Here is a 14,252-nt window from a genome sequence, read left to right as displayed (position 1 = left end):
AAAATCATAGAATGTAGAACACAAAAAACACAAGAGAATATGATCAGGGTTTTATAAAATGTATTGGATAATTAAACTTTGAGTTCAACATGCTAAAATATCAGATAATTGATGAATAAATGCTGGGTTTTTGTTCTGACAGGAGATCATGGCATCTGAAAACTTCAACAACCAAAAATCAGCATTGAAATGATTTTGAATGTAATCAAGCTGCCTGTTCGTAATACATGACAGATATACTGTAACTATGTGTGGTTAATTACATTATACATAGTTCCTACATGACCTCACAACATTTCCCGACCCGGCGCCATTTGTATTGGCATGCTGTGGGCAGCTGAAACGAGTTTAACCGTGATTAAACAACATACAGTAAGAAGAAGAAGAAAAAGCTGGAACAAGTTCATTTTGTGATAAAAAGTGAAAATGGTCATCTCCTGTGTCAATGGATGTTCAAATCGTGCTAGAGGTTCAGTTAAATTTGGAGTATACAGTATACCCATCATTAGACTTCATTAATGTGGCTGGAAAAGATAAACAGGAAAGAAACTCCCTCAAAACACACAAGAAATTGCGCAGAGAACTTTGTGTCAGGTGCGTATCTTATAATGTGTTGACAGATGTAATTTACTCCGTACTATCTTGTGTATATATGCTGGTAGCTGGTAACTTGTGAATTTCAATATTTACATTACTTTATTATAGAAAGTAACAAGATCCAGGGTTTCCGCGCTGCATTATGCTGCGTTCACACCAAACGTAATTTGGGCGTCAAAATCGTGCCTCACGCCTGTAGTTGAATCTATAGAGAAGTGTGGTTGAATAGAGAATAAAGTTTGGAGTTCCTTGCTGAACATGCCGCCTTCGACTCCCGTTCATCGGCTCTACATTATCCAGAGAGTGGCTTGGCTTTATTTGTGCCTCGGCGCCGTTCCTAGATTCACCAGAGCTGCGTTCGGACGAGAGTCGCTTTCAGCGCTACTTCCGTCTCTCCTGTGCCCAGTTTGATGAACTGCTGACTCGCATCTCCTACCAGGACACCGACTACAGGCGCTCTATGTCAGCAGAAGAGTGTACTTCCATCTGTCTCCGGTTAGTGTTTTTTTTCCTTTGTTTTTTCTGAATTCGTCACGGTTGAGGAAAGCTCCTGATTGGTCGACGTGCCGCGATATGCCCCAAAAGGTCAACAATCCCAACTCTCGCGTATGAGCCGCTGGACGCACGTCAAAAACCTAAAATATCAAAACGTGCAGCGTCCGTCGCGCGTAAAGCTCCAAAACGCGCTCCTCACAGGAGGAGGGGGACACGCAGCGGGACCTCTGACGCTCCTAGAAGTGCATCCATCACATACTGTATTGTTTATGTAAAATTAAAGTCTTGGCCCAGTTTTCTGTCTCACATCAAATATCTGGTCAATGGAATCCAGGACACTGCTGCATAATATCACATAATCTACTCACTCGTTATCAGCACTTCTGATTACTTTTTAATAGATATGTATAAACTTTTTATCTGAATTATATTATTGCCATTGCCTGATTACTTCCAAAGACATTGGTTGCATTAAAAACTGAAAGCACTAATCTGAATCATCATTTCATCTCCCATCTGCGGTATGTTTAATCAGTGACGTGCCGTCAGGGTAGACAAGGTAGGCAGTGCCTACCCAAGGGTGAATTGATATTTTGATTATTTAATTATAATTTTTTATTTTTTTTTTAATTATAAATTTTATTTTTCCATTTCCAATAGCCTACAGTACCTATAAGTTTGAAAGTGTCCGAATTTTGTGCGTTTCATAGCCCAAATTACTAAACAGCGTTATTTCCTGGAACAGCTGCACAGTCTTTTGTTTTTTTTTGTTTTTTCTTTCGCTCCGCTGTAAGGCTGAGGGAGGCCACGCCCCCTCCCAAAGACACGTCGCTCCTCTGCCTCCGTTCCCATTGCGTGATTTTACGTGTTAGCGCATGCGCAGTAAGGTCCCCAATATGACATCCATTTACGTGCAAAGGCAGCGTAGAGAGCTGCCGTTGCACGTAACTGCGCTATGCTAAATGCTATACGTAAGTTCACAGCACATTAGTGAATAGATGACACGTGACTGCTGCTGCTGCTACGTTCTCTAGCTAGTGGGCGGGATAACACTACAGTCGGGATGACAGCGCTAGGGATGATAGAGAAACTTTGTTTTGAGGAAAAACAACAGCTTTTAAAAGATGGGAGACCAACACCTGAGCTACCAGAGCTTCAGCAAAGGTAAGGTTAGAAAGTGTTTCATACTTTTCACAGTGAATGGTAAAAAAGGAAGGGTTGACTTTGTGGATGCTCCTCACTGAGGCTGTTCTAAGTTGTCATTTTTTCTGTGTTTCCAACACAAACAACAGATGTGCTGCCGTGTCATGAGATATATCTTGTTGGGAGAGTATGGAGGCTATATTAAATAATTGTTTATGTTTTTTTAATGGTGTTTATGATGTTGATTTTGTTAGATGGCTAAATGCTTGATCATGTGGATCTTATTGGGTTTTTTCTTTCTTATTATGAATTTTATATTTTGATAAGCACATTGAGATGACTTTGTTGGAAATTGCTTTATACAAGTAAAATTGATTTGAATTGAATTAACACTTGACAGCAGAAACATATGAAACTGTCATTGGTGGTCTCGATTTGCAACGTGCCTACCCAACCCTAGTGGTCACGGCACTTCACTGCGTTTAATAGCCCACCAAGCTACCTGTGCTGTGCTAAAATTAATGCATTTAATATTATTAAAAAGCATTAAATAGAGTTCCAACTGGCCTTAAATCTAAAGTGCTTGAGAAATGTTGGCATTGCTTGTTAATTTTTGTTGCATAATTTCATGTCGCTGAACTGTGGTGCTATTGTATTATTATACAATTATTTGCTCAAAATGTGTCTCTTGTGTCCAATTTGTGTCTGAATATCTACTTTAATTCTCATTCCTCTGTTTGATGGAATGTTTTTAAAATCTTTAGAAACAAATATACACATTTGTTCTGCATTTGAGGCAAAAAAAAAAAAAGTATAGCTTTTGGGCATTAAAATGACATTAAAAAGCATGACATTAAATATGCTGCGACCTGTAGAAACCCTGAAATCTACACTCAATTATCACATCAATAGTATGATTAGGTTACTGCACTGTAGATAACATATTATTAGGAAATTATTTCCTTTGTGCATTAAAATTTTGCCATCAAAGATTGCATTTTTGGGGAGGTCACATGACATTCATTGGCCTGTGGGAACTGTGTATAATAAGAAGAATTCTTTATGAATGATGAAAGATTATATGAATAAAATTTAAATGTTAAATTTACACCGAGCTCCCAGTGCTGTAAAATCCTGCAGGATGAAAAGATCATTTTTGCATTACATGACATGACTAAAAAATGTATTACACTTTTTTTTTTTTTTTTTTTTTTTCAGATAAGTAGAGATTTTCTTGAGACCTCGAAGGTATTTTCTCAGGTTTATGTATTATTTCTTCCACTGAGGATTGCAAACTGCTATGTTCAAGTCATTTTAATATAGAGTAGAAATACGTTTTAGCTGAACAAGAATTTTCCTAATCCTGTCTGTATCACTCTGTATTAAGTGGCTTTTCCCTGCAGGTTGCTTCTTTTTCTGTTTATCTAAAGCTTTAATCCAGCTGTAGTCAATAAAGTTATCCTTAATTTGTTGAACAATGCACGTTGAAAAAAATCCCAGACTTTGCTTTGCCTGCCTGTGTGTGTGTGTGTGTGTGTGTGTGTGTCTAGGGGGAGTGTTAGAGCGTAGGTCACAAACTAAGCAGTTAATGTGAATTCTTTTCGCTCACTTGTTGCAAAGAATAAAGGCTGATCCCACACCGGCATCAGAGATCACAGGGAGTTTCTTTGTCTGAAGAGACACGTCCTACGGCTCAGCCTTATATTCCCAGTTTAGCTCCATAGAAAATCCTCTTTACACCATTTGTTTAAGTCTAATACCAGCTGTTAAACATTCCAGCTTCACGTTGGAGAATTTTAAAGAACATTTATTACGATGCTTCTTACAGTGACAACGCTGTCACGGTATTTAATTGTTTAAGAAACAGAGGCGCCCTTGACTGAACTCTTGCTTTTGCATTTTTTTCTTCGGTCTTCAATCTGGATCAGTGACAACAGTGAATTTAACAAGAACGCAGGCCTCTTTTATAAATGGACATTGATCCCCTTGATTTTCAGTTCCTGTCATTTTGCTTTGTATAAATTTGACACCTATTTTTTTCTTCAAAGAGCACCATACAAAGAAAATTCAATCTTGTCATCTTGTCTTCTAATAATACTGTATGTTAATCATAACTATTTTACAATATAAAACTGATCATAAATAGGCTGTTTGCTTGTGTTAAACGTTTATTTTTAGTAGATTTGATAATAGTAATGATATATCGCGATATTATGTCGCACGATTCTCGGATGGATTCAAAATGCATCCACATCGATTTTTAAAAATTCAATATTTTTTTACCTTTATTTAACCAGGAAAGTATTTTTCACTGTAGGAGACATTGTAACTGGACAAAGAAGTGCTGAATCGTGGGCATGTTGACCAGCTTGTGTTTTTTGAATAAAATCTAAAAAGAAAGTACTGTCTTTCTGCATTTATTTCTAGTTCTAGGCATATACCTCAGTGAAGTTACACTAAAGTCATGTTGCACTAAAGTCAAAGTTGGTTTAAAGCCACAGGCAGATTGTATGTTATTTGTTTATTTTAAGTTGTTGGCACATGGCAGGTTAAAGCCAATGTTTTGAGTGTAAAATATGCCAATAAAATATATTTCATACATAATGTTCTCATGAAGGTGTAACCATTTACAGATTAGTTGTTTAAGTCATATATTTTAAAAGATCACAATAATCGCCTTATATTTTAATATCGGTGTATATCGTATCGTATTGTGACCTATGTATCGGGATACGAATCATATCGCCAGATGCCAGGCAGTACACACCACACCTCTAGTAATGATAATAAACTAAATTGTCATATATGTACAGGTTCATACACAACATTAGTTGGATTTGAACTGGTGACCCTCCGGTTTCAAACCCACTTCCTTAACCATTAGGACGCTACTGCCCCATTTAGACAGGGTGTTTCTATTAAAAACTGCATTATATTAATAATGGACCACATTGTATCTACCTTGATTTAATAATCAATGACTAATCTATACAAGAGGAACATATAATCAGGAAAACAGTCTTTTTTCTAAAGTAACCAAATGAATTGACACAAATGAAAACACAAAAAAAGGAATGATAGAATAAGGGAGACATCAGGAATTAGGAATCCAAAAACAAGACATGGTTAAATATTCAATATTCATGGATGAATGGGGAGGAAAAATTGAAAGGATGCTTTGTTTACCAGAAAGTTACTCCTATAATCCCAAACCTATAGCAGCATCACTAGAAAAAGTGCTGTGGAGCTCTAAACCCACAGGTTTTTGTAAGTTTTAAACCTAATCCTTAACAAAGAGGCTGAAATGAAACACAGGGCTTCTTCACAAAACAAGGCGCATTATAGTTCTGCATTTCCCACGTTACTTTTAATCAGCAGGTGCTGGGAAAACAGGGCACTGACAGGTTTTTACACGCAATTTATCTTGATTATTGTACCTACCTTTTTCCCCAATATCTATATATAATACGTGATATATCCTACTCAAGTAGAAGTACTGTTTCTTGATTCAAATTGTATTCAAGTACAAGTAAGTCATACATAAAATAGTACTCAAAGTAAAAGTTACTAGTTAATTTCACCCCCCACATTTATTGGTGGTGGTAATAATTTAATTTATTTTCCACAAAGACATCTGTATAAAATAAATGATCTGTCAAAATGTACAATTCTTTTTAAAAGAAAAATAAATAATTTCTCAGGCTCTAGCTGCATTTATGAACTCTAAAACTGAGAAAATAACCTGCATTCAATCCTGTTTTGGTGCCGTGCATTACGTTAAATCTGATTGGTCGGGTATGATGTAATGTATTTGATTTTTGTTTTTTTTTGTAGTTTCACAATGTCTGTTGATCATTTTAAAACCAAAAATTATTATTTACTCTGTAAAAGTTGGGGGTAGGATTGTAATGAAATACTAATTATTTTAAAACATACTTAGGTACAAGTAAAATGACTGATTTAGAAATACCCATTAAAGCAACTTAGTTACAGTAACATGAGTACCTGTATTCCGTTACTTTCACCATTTGAACAGTAAGGAGGAAGGCAAAAGCAGTGGTGCCTGACGCTTAATTCTCAAGGTGAATCAGTAGCTGTTAATGAATTATTTGCTAAATGCTGCTTCTCTTGTTACGCTGGAAGTGGAATCACTAATTCTTTGAACAGTGGTACCCACAGGAAAAAGGCAGGTATGCATCAACGCTCTTCTTCATGCCAGTGAAACGCCTCACCTATTTCTGAGGCCGCGTGGAACAGGGAGGAGACGGCAGTCGTATCGCAGCAGTTGACGCCACAAGACGGATTGCAAGTTTGAGCTACTCCTTCAGGTTACCGTAGAAACCATAGCTGGGCTATTTGTTCCAATTTGCTCTGTAGCATTAAGATGAAAAAGATTGCAGATAATCACGCTGTCTGTATGTTAGCGTGTTAGCTGTGTTCATTGTACAGTTCTTTGGACTATGTCTCCTGTACAGGTTTTATTTGAAATGCTAAATGGAGTTGAGGTTTTAGGAACGTGAATTGTGTTGAACTTGCTGGTTTGTTATTGTCTAGTTCGGCCTTTACTTGACGTGAAGGCATCCTGCAGGTTCCTTTTTCTGCTCAAGCCCCCCAAACCAGTGAAGTCTGGGTTTAAATGCCATTCCTGCTCCGCTTTCCCCGCTCTATTGAGAAGTTGGCGGTTTGTTTATGAGAGCGCCAGCACTTCTTTGTGCCTCTGTACTGTGCTTAGGAGAAGGAGGCGAGTAGAAATTGAAAGACTCACCCCTCCCCCTTCCCTCTCTCTCTCTCTCTCTCTCTCTCTCTCTCTCTCTCTCTCTCTCTCTCCATCTTCTAGAATCAGTTTGAAAGGGACACACGGCCCCGTCCCTACACACAGTGATGCTTAGCTGGTGAGTACAAATAAAACTTTATTACTTTTAATTACCTTCCAGGTGCTTTAGAGAATTCATCTGTTTCTGTTTTCTTTCTGTCCTTTACCCTGTGTGCTCACTTTTCTTTGTCGAAATAATAGTTTTTTGGTGAAAGCCCATTATTTGGAGTAAAGTAGTTTGAAAAGCAGTGGAGAGAGTGTGACAGTGAAGGGGGAGGAGAGCTGGATGGAGTATGGGTGAAGGGTATCATACAGGCTGCTTATGAACGAGGTTTACATCTCTACCTTTTTCCCTGTGTAGAAGTGAGCTTGAGATGCAGAGCTGCTGGCAGCATTAAGCCTAATTACATTAGGAATGTAAAGTGTGCACAATGACTCTTGGTATTCACAGCATTGCCTATTGACATTAACAACTGTAGCATCACCAGAATTTGTTCTGCCGACTAGCATGTTTGCTGCTTTAATGAACACACATGGGCACGTTCAGCGGGGGACGGATGTGGCGGCATATTATCAGTCTTTATGCTTTCATCCTAGCTCATTGAGGGCAGGTGTAGACATTTTCGGTGAGAAAAAGAAGAAACTGAGACAGTAGCCCTCCTTTATAAAGGCCTGTGCTAATAAGAATTGAACTTCTAGTTTGAAATGACTCGAAGTGTAAAAAAATGTATGCATTATGTCCCAGGCAGATTACAGGAAAGTTGCTTGTCAATAATTCAAATTGAGATTGATTTCCTCTGGAAGTGCATTTTCTTTTTACAGGTGAAAAAGCCATTGATTTCTTCGGTCATTTAGAGTTGCAAAATGTCCTTTGGATTTTGTGTGTGTGTGGCTGTGATTATTGGTGTGTAAGCCTGAGTTGAACTGGTGGCCTATGCAGGGTGCACCATGAGCAAGCTGGTGTAAACTCCCCGTTTAAACAGGAAAAGAGGGTATAAAAATGTTTGATGATTTTGTCTTTGGTGTCTGTCCTGTAATAAACACAAGAACCAATCCTATTTTGATCCTAACTACACAATTGTCTTCTACTTCTAATGGCCTTCACTTTGAGATCCACCACATCAGGTCACCAGTCTTCTCCCCCTTTTTTTTCTACTCTTATGCTGCCAAACCTGTAGGGGGAAGGGAACAGGGAAGAGGGAGTCAGGGTAGAAAAATGGAAGGGGTGGGGAAGAGTCGACTGTTTTAAGGTGAGAGTGAAATGTGATGTTATAGTTGTGCATATTGTGTTGTGCCACATTCATTAGGGCCCGGGGACAACGGTGCGTAGGACACTATTGTAATACACATCGTATTAATTATTATTATTATTATTAGGGCTCGAGCACAACAGTGCGTAGGACCCTATTGTAATGCATTTTGTTTTATTATTGTTATTATTAGGGCCTGAGTACAACAGTACGTAGGACCCTATTGTAATGCACCTCGTTTTTATTATTTTTAGTTTATTTACTGCAAAATGATTGCATTTTTGAGGGTCTAAACACGTTAAAAAACGTATGAAAATTTGTACGCTAAAATTTTATAATTTGGGGGGAAAATGTGAAAAATTGTATTGGCTCCCAGCTTGGACTGATGACATCATCACTGTGGAACTTGTAGAGTGATGATGTCAGAATTTTACAGTGTACTGAAGAAGTATTACTTCAGTACACTGAGAATTTCCCTGACCTAGGTAAGTACTGTTAATGCTTTCTACCACACAACCACAAACACACATTCCTAAAGATTACACAATATAACCTTATTGTCTAATGATATACATCTGTTTTATACCCACACAGAAACAAATCAAGCACCTCCAGATATGGTCATTCACAGTCATAGCGCCACCTATTGATAAAAGGAAATCATAGGCATTATATTTGCACAGAACATTGTAGGAAAGTTTGTGATATAATCCTTGAAAATCGTCACATGTCCAAACCATCGCATTGAATGGATTTTGGTGAACATTATAGTTTGGTTTTTATTAGTTTTATTATATTTTGATATAATTTTTGGTCACGTATATACAGTATTTTTTAATTCAGTCATTGTCTCGTTTTCATCACGTAAAAAAACGTCTACAAAAACAATGATGGAAAATTATTAAAGTGAGTCCTTTGGCTCCAATCATACTCAAGGCATCATTTTTGTTCTCCTTTTATTCTTTTCAATTGAATCCTTAGGGATTTTTAAAGAGAGAGGTTGTCACCCATTTACATTTGTAGACTTTTAAACTAATTTGTCTTACATTGTTTAAAAACTAGTTATATTCTCCCTCACGCCTGTCTTTCTATTTAACTTTTGGCACTTGCAGATGTTCTTTTACTCTCTTCTTCCTCCTCATTTGTCTCCTCCTCACTTATTCTGCTCAATTGATTTTGTGGTCCAAATCGTTCTCTAATGTGTGTCATTGGAGCAGAGCTACACAGCTTCCTCTCTATCTCTGTTTGCTTTGATTCCCTCTCTCCTCCGGGAGCAGATGAGGGGATCCAGTCATGGCTGGCACTGTTTTTCCTCCTGCCCCGCTGTTGTTGGTTGATTTTTAGTCAGGGATGACAATAAACCGGAAGAAAACTGCTTCTTTCAGGCAATTATGAAAGGAAAGGAAGGGACGTAGGTAGAATGGAAAAAGAGAGAGCGAGTGAGAGACCAAGAAATGAACTACGGGGGACAGGGAACTCATCCCTGGACTCAAATTGTGGCCCCAAAGGCTGAACGAAGACAGCGTCATTATCCTTGGCAAATTACCAGGCTGCCTTTGTGGTCCAGCCACGGTACATTAGGGTGCCTTAAAACGTGCCTGATCTGAATCCATTCACCTCCTCGAAAAAAAGGGGGCCACTGGCAAATCTTTGGCCAGTCTCACAGAAGAGCCATTCACACCACATTAGGGGGGGATGGTGACAGCAGTGATAGTGATGGAGAACTTCTCCTGAGATGATCAGACACGGCTCTGGCTGAGACCAGTCTGAAATGTGCCAACACATGATGTCATCCAACCGATCATGTGAGTTTTTGGAAGCCGTGAATCTCCTGAGGAACCTTGTGAACAATCCCAGTCCAGTTGGTACATACATTCATCAGTTCCACATGCCAGGATTGCATTGTGTTTATTAAGTGAGCTAATTGGTAGCTAATGACTTTTACACAAACAAAACATTTCTTTGCCAAAGATCTATGAAACCAGCATTTTTGTTGTTGTTTTTCCAAAGCTCTGCATCCATCCTGCAAGATTCAGAACTTGGGTTTGATTTGGAAATGCATCTTTCTGTCTTTATCTGATGCTCTGCGTTCTGGATTGCTGGAGCATTTCTAAGTTAATTCTCAGTGCTTTAGCATTACAAGCTACTGTAAATCACTGTATAACCCTGTGGTCAGTGTAGAAACTTTATGAACATATATTTTATGTTCAGAGGTGAAAGCAACGGATTACAAGTACTCACATTACTGTAATTGAGTTGCTTTTATGGGTACTTAATTTTTTGAGTATATTTCTAAATCAGTAATTTTACTTGTACTTAAATCAATTTTAAAGGAAGTAAAGTAATTAGTTAAATTTCTACAACCAAATGTTACTGAGTAAATTATCATTTTTTTTTACAAAAAAATTAAATGGCCAGACATCAATCAAATGCATCACATCATAGCCGACCAACCAGGTTAAACGTAATGCATGGCGCCAAAACTGCATTGAACAGAGGCTTTTTTCTCAGTTTTAGGGGCATTTTTTAATTTGTAATTTTGAATTAAATTCAGTGGTATTATTTATTTATTTATTTTTTAATAATTATACATTTTAACAAACCTTTTATGTTATACAGATGCCTTTGTGGAAAATAAATTAAGTTCCAATTGTGCAAGATTAATTTAAGTTTATACACGAGATGTTTACTGTATGCAAGGGAACTGTCGCAAGATTTATTACCAACAATAAACTTGGAGGGTGAAAGTAACTAGTAACTTTTACTTTGAGTACTATTTTATTGAGCTACTTTTTGCTTGTACTTGAGTATTTTATGTAATACTTACTTGTACTTGAGTACAGTTTCAATCAAGTAACAGTACTTCTGCTTGACTAGATATATCAGTACTCTACAACGCTGGTCATGTTCTGTAGGAGGATTTAAATTACAAACTGTTTGTCTGTAGCACTCAGAACCTCCGGGTTTCTCAGGATGTTTCTGGAATGTAGCTCAAGCTGTTTCCTGTTTTTAGACTGCATTACACAAATTAATTCACTGATAAATAACCAATTATTTGATAATACTCATAGCTGATAGCCGTCAACCATGTGAATCTACCCACTTTCCTGATGAACTATTTTTCGATAAAAAATAAAACATTTTGTGAGGTTATCTTTCTGTGCAGTATAATCTGTCCCTGGTTTCAGCCTTAATTGAGAACATCCAATGTTAATGCCATAAAATGCTCTCAAGGCTCTTGCACAGACATTTTTTGACATACTTTTTTTGGTTTATGCTTCAGTCTGAGTAGCAGTAGAAGTGGAAATAACAAATAGTGAGAGAACCTTGTGAGGTTTCTGGTGAAATGACAAACTGATAAAACATGAGGGAGCAAATCTGAAAAGAGTTCAGCAACATATGGTGTTTGTTATTGTGAGAAGTTTTCAATATTCAGAACGTGTAGGTCTATAAAACATGCAGATGTGTGTCGATCCTGTATGATATCTGTTACGAACATTAATAGAATAAAACTTTCACAGAAAAGAGCGATCAGAGTTGCTGGCTCCTTAGGGGCTGTGATCTATAATGTCAGACCTTTTAAAGAAGTCAATACCAGGGCTCCTAAAGGCACTGTGGAACTCCTGTGCGAATTATTTCTTTTTGTGCAGTTTTCTTTATCACCTAATCACCTGGGGACTTACCCTTCATGAATGACGTCTCCTTCATTCTATTTTTCTTGCCACGATTTGAAGGAAATTTCATTACTTTCTCAGGAACGTTTCCCACATTTATGAACTCCATCCCTCACCTGAAGTAAACGTAAGGAATGGAGGAGGCTTTTGTCCTGGAGCCATGGCAGGAGATGTGAGCCTGTAAAGCCTGCGCTGATCTCGGGATCATTAAGCTGTGAGCCCTGAGTTCTGGGCTTCTTTATCACCAGGCCTGAATCCCAGGCCGTAATGGAGGCTAACTGTCTAATGATTAGCTGTCTTGTGCTGCCACCAAAGAGCAGATTCTGGAAGGAGAGAGACTTAAAGAATACATAGAAATTATTTTTCTCACCAGTACTTACTTTATTTTATTCTACCATGGCAGATTGGTGCAAATTCAAGCTGGTGTTCATACATATGCAATAAGTGGCTGGTGGCTATTATGAGTGTATTATTAATGTAGAATTAACTTCACAAACGGAACTAAACACTTCTCATTACTGCAGCAGAACAGGATTACTTTTCTCTGAGAGTGCAACAGAAAACTTAAAGAATGTTTTCTTAAGCCAAAGACTAAGCCAGTATTTAAAATACTTAACTATTTTTAGTAATACACCTCTGAGTTAGAGATACAATATAGAGATATGGTTAGGGTATTGAGCATAGATTAATTCAGTTAGAGTGCTGAAGTCAGATAAGCCAATACCAAGTGCAGTGATATCTTGACTAATGGCGCATTCACACCAAATGCGTTGAAAGCATCAAAAGCGTCAGGTGTACATTCACAATATATGGTGGATGTGCTTCTAGCAAGCGTCAGAAGTCCCGCTGTGCGCCCCACGCCCCGTGTGCAGCTCGTTTTGAAGCTTTTCGCGCAGCGGACGCTTTTGATGTGCGTCCGGCGCTTCCAACACAGCCGCTGGAGTTGGGATTGTTGAACTTTTGAGGCATATGGCAGCGCGTCGACCAATCAGAAGCATTTCCCAACCGTGATGTATTCAGAATAATGAGAAGAAAAAAAACTCACTGCCGACCGGAGACAAATGGACAGGCGCTTTTCTGCTGGCGTACAGCGCCTGTAGTTGGTGTCTTGGTAGGAGTAGCGAGTCAGCAGGTTGTCAACCTGGGCACAGGATAGACGGAAGTAGCGCTGAAAGCGACTCTCGCCGAGGTGCAAACAAAGCCAAGCCACTCTCTAGGTAATGTAGAGCGGCGTGAATTCCAAACTTTATTCTCCATTCAACCGCACTTCTCTATAGTCCTTTAAAATCACAGTGCACACAGAGTCACACCAAAATACATCCGACCGGACACACAGCCTTCTCAACACAATAATGTTCCCCACCACTTCACAGTCACTTGGTGAATTATGAACGTAACTGATCGCCACGATATCATCCATTGTATGAACACCACCGGCAACAGAGACGCCCCTCCCCTCGACGTGCTTCCCCCTTCCCAACTTTGATGCTGGTGACATGATTTTGACGCCCGAAACGTGTTTGGTGTGAACAAAGCATTAAAACACAGTTTGACAAAAAGTGACTATACTAATAGGTTATTACTCTCTTAGGGCCCTATTCTCCCATTTGAGTTACATTCTTTTTTCTTACGCAGATTCTCCAATTCCAGACTCCTGTCTCACCCACCGTGCGTAAATAGACCCAGCGCCCATAAGGCTGTAAATGACAGCAGTCTGATGTGATTCATTTACATGAGGCAGGCTTTGCCATAATGTCATTTTTTTGGCTGTCTGGAAAGTTTTCCTAATCCTTGTGAATGTCATTGAAATCCGTGAAAAAGATAAAACACACTTTTATTTATTTTTTTAAAAAAAGCCAGATTTAATTGATAAAATGTGTTTATTACAGTGTGAATTAGCCTCATTTTTCTGTCCATGCACACCCGAACCCAACAGGCATTTACATATTTACGTCAGAACCCGGCACAGTAAAAATCTCGTTTTTTCACATTTACATCTCATTTACGTTTGTTTGTGTGGATAGGGCCCTTTTATTAAACTATAGGAACTTTCAACATTTCCGCATTTGACAACGTCAACAGATGAGTGCATCAGTGTCATCACTCTCCGCTCCATCTGTATTCTGTCTCATTACAGAGAGGATGGAAGATGTTTGCATCCAGTAAAACACACACATTGACTTTCTACATAATAAGTGTAAATTTGAGATGATGTGACCAAATCCAACCAAAACGTAATTTCTAAATACAGCTATGCGTCTGAACCAAGACCGACCCAAA

General features: G+C 38.4%; 1 protein-coding gene across 8 annotated transcripts in view; it reads left to right on the top strand.

Annotated features, from left to right (window-relative positions):
- The window catches only part of sema5ba (sema domain, seven thrombospondin repeats (type 1 and type 1-like), transmembrane domain (TM) and short cytoplasmic domain, (semaphorin) 5Ba), a 239,119-nt gene that overhangs the window by 35,822 nt on the left and 189,045 nt on the right, over positions 1–14,252 (top strand). For 7 of the 8 annotated variants that reach the window (XR_003672616.1, XM_028435496.1, XM_028435495.1 and 4 more), the window contains exon 2: positions 7,073–7,127. The exons of the other annotated variant lie outside the window; for it this stretch is intronic. The gene's annotated coding sequence lies outside the window, so the exon portion shown is untranslated. The remainder of the gene's footprint in view (positions 1–7,072; positions 7,128–14,252) is intronic. 8 annotated transcript variants of the gene reach the window in all.

This window comes from Gouania willdenowi, chromosome 21 (genome assembly GCF_900634775.1).
Source record: "Gouania willdenowi chromosome 21, fGouWil2.1, whole genome shotgun sequence".
NCBI lineage: Eukaryota > Metazoa > Chordata > Actinopteri > Blenniiformes > Gobiesocidae > Gouania > Gouania willdenowi.
This window is presented reverse-complemented; position numbering and strand designations above follow the sequence as displayed.